Source organism: Camelus bactrianus, chromosome X (genome assembly GCF_048773025.1).
Source record: "Camelus bactrianus isolate YW-2024 breed Bactrian camel chromosome X, ASM4877302v1, whole genome shotgun sequence".
NCBI lineage: Eukaryota > Metazoa > Chordata > Mammalia > Artiodactyla > Camelidae > Camelus > Camelus bactrianus.
This window is the reverse complement of record NC_133575.1, coordinates 41,386,064-41,399,019: the sequence shown is the minus strand read 5'-3', so window position 1 is coordinate 41,399,019 and position 12,956 is coordinate 41,386,064. Positions and strand designations below refer to the sequence as shown.

Here is a 12,956-nt window from a genome sequence, read left to right as displayed (position 1 = left end):
GAGTACTGAAGCGGGACAAGCTGGAAGTACATCTTAGTGGAGCCGACTTAATTAAAGTCAGGACCGCTATAAGCCCTGGACACTGATTGTCCGTGAACCCCGAGACTGAGATTTTGGCCAAATATTTTGCCTGTTTCCACTTAAAGCTTTTAGAAGAAGGAATTTGTGTGTGTGTATTTGTGATACTAACGCCAATAAAACAAAGATGCGGAATTGGGGCCAGAGATACCAGTTGGAGCATGAGGGCGTAGAGGCCTGGGAGGTGGCGTGCAGTTGCTGAGGGGGGGTGTGCCTAGGCCTGAGTGGTGGGAGGCTGAATGGGTGATTGAGGTTGGAGTAGGGTGTGGAAGTAGGGGCAGGTGTAGGGCCAGTTAGGGGTGTGTGTGGGGGGGAGGTCAATGCTTGATCTAGGGGTGAGAGGCGAGCGTGGAGGGGAAAGATGAGTGGAGGAGTTGGGGCCTCATTGGTTCAAGACTGGCTTGGGGTGGCCAGAGGTGAGATGGAGGAGTGAGGGAGGGGAGGGGGGTCTAGGTCTGTTCGTGTAAGATTTCCTGGGGAGTAGGGGTGGGAAGATGTGGGGATGAGTGAAGAGAGCTGAGGTACAAAACTGACGGGGGGTGGTCTGAGGTGAAATGGCGGAAGAGTCTAGACCTCATGGTGTAAGGCTGGCGGGGTGGGGGGAGAGGGGTCTGGGCCTGTTGGTGTAAGACCTGGGGAGTGGAGGCAGGAACAAGGGGGTAGAAGCGTGGAGTGGGTGAGCGGAGGTATCGAGGCTTGATTTGTGCAAGATTGGCTGGAATGGTGGGAGGGGGGAGCCTAGGCTTGATTGATCCAAGACTGGTTAGGGATGTGGGGTGGAAGCGGGGAAGAGGGAAAGGTGGGGGGAGGGGTGGAGGTGGAGGAGTGGAAGTGGGGGGGGTGGAGGCCGAGGGGAGGGGTGGTAGTGGGGGGAGGTGGGGGGCGGGGGGGCCTGGGGGAGGGGAGGGGTGGGGGGAAGTTGAGGAGGGGGTGGGGGGAGGGGAGGGGAGGGGTAGGGAGAAGGTCGGGGAGTGGGGAAGGTAGGGGGACCGATGTGGTGAAGAGCAGAGTGTTTGAGGCCTGATTGGTGCAAGACTGACTGGGGTAGAAGATGGGAGTAGGAAGATGGAGACGTGTGGGAAGGAAGGCCTTATCCTCAGGGGGAATAGGGGGATAGATAGAAGACTTCCTTGGGGTGTGAGGCGGAAGTAGGGGAAAGGAAGATGTGGGGAGAGGGGAGGGCCTGTGGTGATGTGATGTGTGGGGGTGGTGTGGGAATACATTTGCGGGCAAAAGAGCATTGGGTTAGGGACTGAATAGTGCGCACTAAAGCCTAAAAATGGGAAGAAATTTTCTCTGGGGGCTAATAAACGAATGATGGTCTTCCTTGCACGTCTTTATCACAGGTGGCAGTTGAGGTTATTTAACATCAGGGTCTGCCATGTGCTTTGGGCTTTCTGACTGATCTACAAAGAACCTCAGTGGGGAAAGGTGGGAGAGGGGGTGGTACACCCCATCTCTAGTTTTCTCTATCCAGGAAAAGGCTGCAGTAAACGCATTTAAATACTTCTCATTTCATAGAGCAAAGTTTTTGCTTTAGAATGAAGAAGCTGCTCAAAGGTAAATAAAGAATGTACAAATGTCTAAGTGGTTCTGATTTTCTTTAAAAAGTATATCCTTGTCCTGACTACAGACACGGACATGTCCGAAGCAAAGGCTGGTCGTTTGAAGATCCAGGATGATGATTGGTAAGATTTGAAAAATTGTCTTCTCTTAGTTCAGTCCTACTTTGTTGGCAAAATGACTTTCTCAAAAAGTATATGTTTATTTCCTGTAGCATCTACAGAATATATAACTTGGTTAGTCATAAAATGAGAATTATAAAAAGGGATCTTAGAATCATAGAAGTCCAGCCACCTATCCAGTGCACGAATCCTTCATGTAACAGCTCTTTTGGTGGCTAGAAGTGTTCACCTCCATGAAGCAACACAATGCACTGTTGAGTATGTGCAATTTCTGGGAAGTTCTTCATTTTGAGGCACTTCAAACCTGTCCCTAAGTTACTTGCATCCCATTGTTTGCAGTACTGCCCTCTAGAGGTACACAGGTGAAATATTTTTCTTCCCCATGATGAGGTATTTTAAAATAGTTGTCTTAGCTCCTCTAAGGCTTCACCCTTCTGAAGCAGTGCTCTTTCCCCCTCCTTCACAGGTAGGATTAGCATACAGATAAATGTAGGCTATGGGAGAAAGTAGAAACCATAGAACAGAGTCTGGAAATGGGCCCAGATACGTATGAAAATTTAGTTCATGATAAAAAAATGACATTTCAAATAAGTGAAGAAGAGATGGATTCATTAACAAATGATTTGAAGATGGCCGACCATATGGAAAACAATAAGAATTATATTCTTACCTCATCACTCCTTATACCAAAATAAATTACACATAGATAAAATATTTAAAAAAAAAAGAAACCATTAAAATGCTAGAAAATATAGATGGATTTTGTTTCCAGTAATTTTGGAGTAGGGAAGGTCTTTCTAAATTTAGTATCTAGCAAAAGCATAAAAATGACAACAAACTGGAAAAATATTTATATGATTTATGATAAAAGGCTATTTTCCTTAGTCTACAAAGAACTTTTACAAATCAACTTAAAAAAGGCTGAACAAACAGAAAATGGGGAGAAGTTTTTAGAAGGTAGTTCTCAGAGGAAAAAAACCAAATGGCTCATAGACTTATATCACTTATATTTAAAGAAATAAAAGAACTTTAAATGAGATACCATTTTTCAAACATCAGATTGACAAAGATTAAAACAATTTTGATGATACCCAGAGTCGTCGAACTTGTAGGGAATTCTCACAGTCATGGTGGGGACTATAAATTGGTGCAACCTTTTTGGAGGGTGACCAGGCAGTAGCAAAATTTAAAATGTTCATGTCCTTTGATCCACTAATTCCACTACTAGGACTTTCATTTTTAGAAAAATTTTAGTTAATTTCTGTATACATATACTCACATATACTTAAGTGCATCAGTGTGGTTGTATCTTACATGCTATTTTTTTAGTTCACTCTTATTTTCTCTTGACTCTTTTCCCCCTTCTTTCATGCCCCTTCTCCCCCTAACTCATGCTCACGGGGTCACATACAGACATGTACAGGCTGTTTTGGTCTTAGTTCAGTTCTGTGAATGAAGGATGTATGACTTAATTACTAGTGCACAGAGAAATGCATACAGGGATGTTCACTGCAGCATTGTTTGAAATAGCACAAATTTGGAAGGAGTTTAAATTGGATTTGGTAGTTGAATAAATTATGGTTCATCAAAAAAAAGTGATGAGCTATATGTATTGATAATGGAAATACTAAGATATATAAAGTGAAAAACTGCAGAACAATCCGTATAGTATAATACTACTTATTAAAAAAAAGCTTTGTGCACTTGACTTGTGCTGATATGTGCTTATGCTTAAGAACCTTCTAGAAGCATAAATAAGAAACGTTTATCTCTGGGGAGTGGGACTGTTGGAAGAACAGGGGCAGAGTGTTCCTCTTCCTTACTCCTTTTCAGTGTGTTTTATCAGTCACAAAAACTGTCTAGTAAACATTATTTCATGATAGTCATTAAAATGGGGGGCATTAGCAAAAGAATGCAGCAAACATTTGGAAAACATACATCTTAAGTAATAAAAATAAATGCTAATTAAAATTATTTGCCTCTTAAATTAGCAAATTTAAAATATTTAATCCTATTTATAGTAATACGTCCGACGTTGTGAAGTGGTACAACCCTTTGGAAACAATTAAGCAAATATACCAAGAACTATAAAGTTGGTCATACTTTTGATTGAGTAATTTGACTCCTAGGAAAATCCAATTTACGAAAGTAATTAAACGCACAAAGATGCTAGTTGGAACATTCAGCTAAAGAATCAAAGTAATGTGTGTGTGGTCAAAAAGCACAAGATAAGTAAAGTCCGAGCTCCCTCCGTGACCCTGTCACTTGCCCCAAAGAGGGACTGCCTGGGGCACATGGTTGGCATTAGTTCTCACGAGAAGTAAGCAGGCATTCTGGTTTATTAGTCAGCCCCTTGCAAACTTGGTTAACAGGAGTCACTCCACTAGCATTTGATGAAGAATTGAGAAACCTGAATTCTTGAAGCTACAGATGCAAAGACCAGATGCCAGACTTCTGGTTGGAGATCTTCCTTGAGGCTGGACAGCGACCTGCTAGTCTCCCCACCTGCCCTTGCCGCAAGTCAGGACCATTGTGTCTCAGTGTCTGGGCAGTGTATTTCCATTAATGCAGACAATATGATATTGTTGTTTGTTTTTACTTTGGGCTGGCTGTACCTCAAACCTCCACATAGATGGGCATATTAGTGTATTTAATTTTTTAAGTGGAGAAAAATATTACTTAGATCTGATAAGCAAAAATTCTTAAAAAATGAGGTTCTATGGGGGTGTAGGTAGGAAGATGGAAGATAATAATATAGGGAACTATTTGAAATTTCATTTTTTGGGGGGTTGGTCATTGGGTCTATTTATTTATTATTAGTTTTAATTTTAATTTTTAATGGAGGTACTGGGGATTGCACTCAGGACCTCCTTCATGCTAAGCATCTGCTCTACCACTTGAGCTATACCCTCCCCAACCCGAACTATTTTTTGAGGAGCATTCGTTTATTTATTGAGTACTGACTTTGTACTGAGCAGTATGAAACAGATACACTTCCAAATCCTTCCTTAGCTTACTGTCTGGGATGATGGGAGATAGAAACATGTAAACAGGCAACAACAGTGTAGTGTGATAAGTGCTGTGATGGGGGCAAAGTACATGATCCTGTAGATCTTGTTTCATTTTCATAAAAGCCATATGAGCTAAACGGTTCTTTTACAACTGAGGCCAAGGGTTTGATTCATAGAAGTCTAGGTGAGAAGTGATGGTGGTTTAGATTAGGGTGGTGGTAGTGAAGCTGGAGAGATTTGGATGAATATAGGATATATTATAGTTCCATCCAAAGACTTCCCCCCACATTTTAACATTTCTGAGATTGGGCTGCATCATATGGAGGAGAGCATAGAATCATTTGGTAGTGTTTTTCCCTTTCTTAGAGGTCCATATAATAATATCTCAGATTGTATGAAATATACCTTAGAAGTAGGGCCCACAGGTCTTGCTGAGGGATTGGATGTGAGATGTGAGAGAAAGAGCAAAAGCAAGAGTGACTCCTAAATTTTTGGTTTGTGTTACTGGTTGGATATTGGTGCCATGGACTGAGATGGGTAAAGACTAGAGAAACAGGATGGAGGGAGGAAATAAACCTGTGTTAAATTTTTTATTGAAGTGTAGTTGATTTACAATATTAGTTTCAGGTGTACAGCAAAGTGATTCAGTTATACATATATATATATATTTTCTTTTCAGATTCTTTCCCATTATATGTTATTACAAGACATTGAATATAGTTCTCTGTGTTATACAGTAGGTCTGGCCGTGTTATGTCTTAAATACTACGTGTCCAAGATGTCATGTAGATAGTTGGCGTTTGGTGGAGAGTTCGAGGCTAGAAGTATAAAACTGGGGGATGTGGGGAGTCGGGATAGTAGAATGAATGATCCAGGAGAGGACAGTAATGCAGCACAGCATGGAAAATTGCAGGAATAAGATCCAGGAGAAGGGGGATGAGATCCAAAGTCTAAAGGAAGGCGTGGCCTTAGATAGAGGTAAGGATGCCACATTCCCTGTTAATGATAAAAATCATTAGTGTAGTTAGAGATAGGTCTATAGATTTGTTGGTGGGAGGAAGAGGGAGTTCCTGTCTGATTGCCTCTGTTTTCCCAGTGACTCATGAGACAAGGACATTAACCGGGTGAAGGAAGTTTTGGCAGTTTGCAGGCAGAAATGCTGCTGAGAGACATAATGCAAGGGCTGGGGGACTGATTTTCATTGAGTGATCAAAGCCTAATTAGTCCCCTCTGATACCCACTGACTAGTCTTTTTTAGCAAGATTTATTAAGTTTCAAAAATTACCAGGAGAACACAGGCCCATGGTAAAAATAAACAATACGGGGAGGAGGGGGCATAGTTTAAGTGGTAGATATGCATGCTTAGCATGCAGGGGGTCCTGGGTTCAATTCCCAGCACCTCCCCTGAAAATAAACAAACCTAATTACCTCCCTCTGCCAAAATAAAATTATTAAATAATACAATAATAAAGTATTTTTTAAAATACAGAAACATCTAAAGTAAAAAGTGGAAGTCCGCCCTCACAGGTACACACCCATTCTTTTTAGGTAATAATTATTAATAATTTGGTACTGGTTCTTTTATATCTTTTCCTATAGTCATATAAAAGCATACACAATCTTTATGGTTTATGGCTTCAGTTTTAAAGGGGAGATCTTTGGGTTCTTTAAAGTATTTTGGGGTTTTTCTTTATATCTTCAAAGCCTTCTAATATGATTTCTTATAGTCTTTTCGTAAGTTCTAGGTAAGCCAAATGGCTCTTCCTATGTGCATATATTTTCTCTTTAGGGATTAGAGTACGACTCTGTTGTGTCACTGTTTCTGTCATGTTTCTGATCCCTAATTCCTTTTGTCTGACCTCTAAAAATCAGTGTGTATCTGAAAAGGTAGATGAAGATTGGATCACGTTTTAGTTTCTGTATAGTGCTATGTATTGATAATAGGTTTCAAGATAACCAAGGCCACATTTTGACCCATACCTGAGAAACCTTAGACCCAGCAAGAATTTTTTCTTGATGAAAAAGAAAAAAAACAAATTGAAGCTTAGTACTGAATAAGTCCAATGATCAATCAATAAATAGGAAATTTAATCAAGAGGATGAGCCAGCATGTGTCTTGAAAGATTGTATATAAAATGTATATAATCAGTCCAGTAATCAACCTCAAGGCCAAAATTAAAAAGTCCACAAGATGTGGTTAAGGCTAACTTTTTATATGTAAAACCTTATAAAAATACATAAAACTTATAAATATGTAAAACCATGTAAATATATGCAAAACCTTATGGCTATTATGCCCATTTTCTTTAGCACTTTGGTTTCCTCTGTTAGCTCTGTGTCACAATAATTCATGATAAGATTGCCTATGAGAGGGTGGGTATAGCTCAGTGGTAGGGCGCATGCCTAGCACAATGAGGTCCTGGGTTTTATCCCCAGTACCTCCAAAAAAATAAATAAATAAATAAACCTAATCATCCCCCTTCAAAAAAAAAAAAAAGATTACTTATGTAGGTTCTAGAATAGAGCCAGGCTCCAGCACAGAAGTGATGCTTATTGCAGCGTGACTCCTCTAAGTTGGATTTTGGATCTCTTCAAATTATCGTGAATGGCTGATGATGGGATGTCCAGTCCGCTGCTCTCTGGTGAGCTGAAGGATCCCCAGCTGGAATGTGCTTTGGTGTCACCTCAGATAGTACAGTTGTCCCTCAGTCCCCAATATCTATAGTATATTGGCTCTAGGATCCCTCTCAGACACCAAAATCCTTGGATGCTCAAGTCTCATATATGAAGTGTAGTATTTGCATATAACCCATACACATCCTCCCATATTTTCTTTTTTGGTCCTTATTTTTTAAAATTTTTATTTTTTTATTGGTTTGCAATATTGTGTTAATTTCTGATGTACAGCATAGTGATTCAGTTTTACATATATATTCTTTTTGAATTCTTTTTCATTATAGGCCACATTACAAGGTATTGAATATAGTTCCCTGTGCTATACAGTAGGTCCTTGTCTCCTGTATACTTTAAATCACTTCTAGATGACTTATAACACCCAACACAATGTAAATGCTATGCAAATAATTGTCATCAAGCAGCAAATTCAAGTTTTGCTTTTTGGAACTTTCTGGCATTTTTTACCTGAATATTTTCCGTCTGAGGTTGATTGAATCTGCAGACGTGGAACCCTCGCATGCAGAGGGCTGTCTGTACTGCAAGGCTGTAACAACAGGCCAGGCGGCCCGCCGCCGGGGCAGGGAAGAATGAGTGCTGGGGCCTCTGGCACATTGTGAGGCGGAGAAGCAAGGGGCCCAACACCATGTTCACTGCAGGGAGCAGTTGCAGCTTTGAAGTTAGGTTTTGTTTGCTCCTGCAAGAAATGGACTTCAGCATTTGCTGAAGCGTTTACCCAGATAGCAGTCCTGATAGGTAGACCCTCTTCAAACAGTGAAGCCCCAAAAGGTGTCCCCCTTGCTCTTTTGCCTTTTTGATTTTTTTTTAAGGTTTTTTTGTTTGTTCGTTTTGTTTTAATGGAGGCACTAGGGATTGAACGCAGGACCTCCTGCATGCTAGGCACACACTCTACCGCTGAGCTATATACCCTTTTCCAACCCTTTTGATTTTTAACTGTAATGTCCATATCCTCAAGTCCTTTCCCCTGTGGTGTCTTTCTCAGAATTCACCTTCATATCTTTAACTAGAGATAGCTCACTTGGCAGAAAACAGGCTTCTCACTGATAGCTAAAGATACTCCTTCTGCTATCTTGGATCGTGCAGTAGTGACTTAAGCAGCTTACTGCTTTTAATTTGCCTTTACCTCCCCTATTGTGATCTTCATTTCATTAGCCTTTGAAACCATTTTGCATTTCGGAAACTCTTGTGGTTCTCTTCGCTTGAGATTTTTTGACTTTGTTTGCTTCTGGTGTTATAGTAGCTTTCCTTTAAAACAGTGTGTTTTATTTTGCAGTTATATTATTACTGTGGATTCAAGCAGTGATGAAGAACCTGATACCAGTAAGTAGAGTCCACTCAAAGCAGCAATTTACAGTTTAAAGTGGAATTTAACCACATCTTTGTAGAGATGACTAAAATGTGATTTGGGACATTTGGTGTAAGCTGTCGTAGGTTTGTCTTCTCTAGGGCTCTCTAGACTGGCGAAATGAAGTTTATTTCCCTACTGTTAGGAGCAGAGGAAGTTCTCTGGGCTTCTTTTCAGGTTTGCTTCCTTTACTTTTTTCATTCTCGCTCTCCTTACTTTTATTTCCTCTCTGTTTCTCATGGGAGATGTAAGAATCCACCGTAAAATTTTAACTAGCTCTAAGTTAGGGATTTGGATTTGAGGGAATTAAAGACATGGGTAACCAGATTTTATTGTGCTTCAAATGCTTTATGATGCCCTCTTTCTTCCTCTGATTTAGTTGCGATTGGAGTGAATGTGCAGAAAGGGGACGTCAGGTGAGTAGGAGAATTAGTGAAATTTGACTTTTTTTTAAGAAATGATGTTCTGGGTAAGAAGATTTAAGAATAAACCTCACAGGGAAGTGTACAGCTCAGTGGTAGAGCGCGTGCTTAGCATGGTTGAGGTCCTGGGTTCAATTCCCAGTACCTCCATTAAAAGTAAATAAATAGATAAACCTAATTACTCCCCCTGTGCCAAAAAAAAAAAAAAGCAAGCATAAATATCACATTTCCTTTGAATATCATGATCAGGGTCATAATGGGTGTGTGATCTCACAACCAGTTTCAAAATATTAGATCCCTTATCCCTGGCCCATTAACTAACTTGTCAGTTTCTCCTTCAAAATGTCTCTCAAAACCGTCCCTTAACTTCCAGTCTCCCCCACTAAGGCCCTTATCAGTTTTTACTCTTGTATTTGTATAAGAGCTTTTTAAGTGGGCTCCTCACTCTGACTTCTTCCTCTTCTGATCCAGTCTATACCCTACTTCCAGATTAGTCTCCTGAGACACTGCTTTGATCAAATCAATTATCTACTCAAATCACTTGTCATAGGAAAATCCAACTGTTAAGCCCAGTAGTTAAAATCCTCTGTGGGACCTATCTGTCAGCATTATTTACTACTTTTCCTATTTAGGAGCTGTCTCCTCTTGCCAGAGCTAGATGAACAGGTGTTACCCAGGTACCAACTACAGAAGGTGCTAAAAAATTACTGAAATAAATCCAAAATAACTGTGGTTTCCACACTGACTGCTTGAATTACTGTAGAAATTTTAATTGGTCATTCCTACTCCCCCCAGAAGGCAAAATAGTGCTTGTCCAGTGGGAAAATGTTTTTTTAGCTAGCTGATTTATCTCTGTGGATTACTTTTGCAACATGTAAGCCACCAAGCCTTACACCAATGTGTGAATGAAAGTCAGCAGTTGCAGTCAGCTGAAATTCTAGAACCAAATAATGCATTGTATAAAGCTGTTTGTTGGAAATGATCAATTTTGTTATTTATACTTTTGAAGTTAGGTTTATTGAGATGTGATTTACATACAGAAAAATTCGCCCTTTTTAGGTATACAGTTTGATGAATTTTGACAAATATATATATGGTAGTGTAACCATCACCACGGTCAAAGATGCAGAATATTTCCATGATTGTCATTTACATTTAAATGGCATGTCATGGATCCTTAGAAATATTCTGGTTTACAATATTACATATTATAAAGTCCTTGTTTGATAATAAATTTAGAAGTATCCAATTATATTTTAATTGGGGGGAGGTAATTAGGTTTATTTATTTATTTAATGGAGGTACTGGGGATTGAATCCAGGATCTTGTGCATGCTAGGCATGCTCTCTACCACTGAGCTATACCCTTGCCCCTAAAAGTATCCACTTTTTAAATAGATTGGGGTGGGTGGGTATAGCTCAGTGGTAGAGCACATGCTTAGTATGCACAAGGTCCTGGGTTCAATCTCCAGTACCTCCATTAAAAAAATAAATAGAAAGATTGGTTTTTTCCTGCCTCTACTAGATAAGATGTTGAACACATATGTAAAGAAAATCCATTTCAAGGGGTCTGCCAGGAGTGCCCACAGATATTGGTCCAGTCCCAGTGGCTTCTATATATATGGGATGTTGTAGGAAGGGTGGATTTGGGGAGGAAGGTGATGAGCTCCATTTTGGACGTGCTGAAATTGAGGGACCTATAGGCAAGGGCTGGCATTCAAAACATTTAACAACCAGTAGATACAGACAGGGATCAGTTGGGTTGGCTGTCTGACTGGTTGGAACAGACACAATCAATAAACAGTTGGTGAGGCTACACCTGTGAGGGCTGACTGAAAATCGGCCCTACCCACAGGATATCTAGGTAAGGAGGCTGGCACTGTGGAGCTAGAAGTCAGAAGTGAAGTTGGGCTGGCGGATGGATAATGTTTACTCAGTCCTTAGGAACTGATTGGATTGGTGTGAACTCTGGCATAAATCCTGGGAATGAGTTGAGAAATAGAAGTATGTGAGAAGAAGTGGATATAAAGATGAGAGAGAAAAACAGTATCCTAGAAATCAAGAAAACAGAATTTTAAGAATGGAATGAATGCTCAACAGGATAGCAAAGGCCTGTCAACGTGGCAGCTTAAAAGCAGTAAATATGGTGGAAAGAGATGAATGGATTTGTTTTTGGAACAGGTGCAGAGAAGTCCTTCAGCGGTTTTTTTTTTTAAGTTAAAAGAAAAACACATACGATTATTTTTATCTTTTTCTTCCCCCCTTAATGGAGGCACTAGGGATTAAGCCCAGGACCAGCATGCACTCTACCACTGATCTATACCCCCACCCCTCTCCAGCAGTGTTTTAAGGAGTTTTCTCTTTCATCGTAAAGGTATATTACACTTATCATATACTGGAAAATACAGAAAGGTGGTAAATTTCAACTTTCTGGAACCTCTGACCCATATACCTGGGCCAGTTAAGAACAAGGATCCCCAAGGGGTGCTCACCACCAGCATCCTGGGTGGCACAGGGGTGCTGCTGATTTGGGCTCCCGCCAGAGGAGTCCATCAACTAGAGAGGGTGGTGCTGGCTTCGGGCTGCAAAGAGTGATACCCAGGAGGAACCTCCTGCCGAGGCTGCCTCTCTGCATCTGTGGCCGTCCCCCCTTCTCAGGCAGTGAGATCTCAATGTGGATAAAGAGAAACAGCAGTTAACTAAGCATTTCCCTCATCCATTCTCCCTGCCCCTTGCAACACCAAAACTATTTGAACACATAACCTCTAATAGTCCATTTCACTCTCAGTACTTGACAGATAACCTCCTTTTGAAAGGATTGAGATGGAAAGATTTCATAGAAAGATGGGAACATTGGAAAATCAGGAATAACGACTGAGTAGTTCCAGAGAAGGGGAGCAGGGTTACTGCGGGAAACAAACCGACAAATCATGTCACAGTAATCATGCTCATTGTAGAAAAGGTAGAAGATGCCTGGAAAAGAAGGATGTTGCATTCATTCTTCTCTTTTGCTTTTCCCTGTCTCATCACTCAGCTACGTGGTGATTGACTCAGACTCTGAGGATGAATGCTTCCGTAAGAAGAAGAAGGCAAAGCTATCTGGAATAAATAATAAAGGCAAGTAAACCATTAACTTCAAGAAGTAGCTGAGCCGTGCGGTGCAACCTCACCACACATAGTCATTTCAGGATGAGAGTCAGCAATCGTTCTATTCTGAATCACTGAGTAGTGAGCGCCACCCTTTTTCCCTCATATGGGCTGGATGGGGGATATGGCTGGATTCCCACACCCCTTGGTACACGTCCTAACACAGCAGCGACTGTTATTGCTGCCTTAGATCTCAGGCATCCCCCTCAGTAGAGCTCTTACCTGCCTAGCATTCCATCCCCAGAGCAGAACGCTGACTGAGCAGCTTGAAGGCTACTCCGCTCCTCCCGCTCCCGCTCTCGCCCTCCTTCTCTGGATATGGGGATGACAAGGAAGGGGAAGAGGCAGGGGCTCATTATTTCCAGCCTGATAGAGACTCGGATGTGTGATGCTTGAGGACCAGCTTCTCAGGGGAATCCTTGCTTTGTCTGTATAGCTGTTTGTCTTTGCCTTTCGCTACTCCCTTTATATTTTCTCGAGATTCCTGTTTTCCTTAGAGTCTGTTTCCCATAGCAGGTCGTCGCCTCTTTGGATTCAGAGGTCCTCTTCACCTTTTAGGAGGTGCAGAGTTTTAT

The 12,956-nt window shown here is 41.1% G+C and overlaps 1 long non-coding RNA gene across 1 annotated transcript; it reads left to right on the top strand.

The window, feature by feature from the left end:
• Positions 1-1,301: 1,301 nt before the first annotated feature.
• Positions 1,302-12,351, top strand: LOC141576392 (uncharacterized). The gene is made up of 4 exons (XR_012504771.1): positions 1,302-1,766; positions 8,742-8,788; positions 9,193-9,229; positions 12,269-12,351. It is a non-coding gene; the product is annotated as an uncharacterized LOC141576392 (long non-coding RNA).
• Positions 12,352-12,956: the final 605 nt, after the last annotated feature.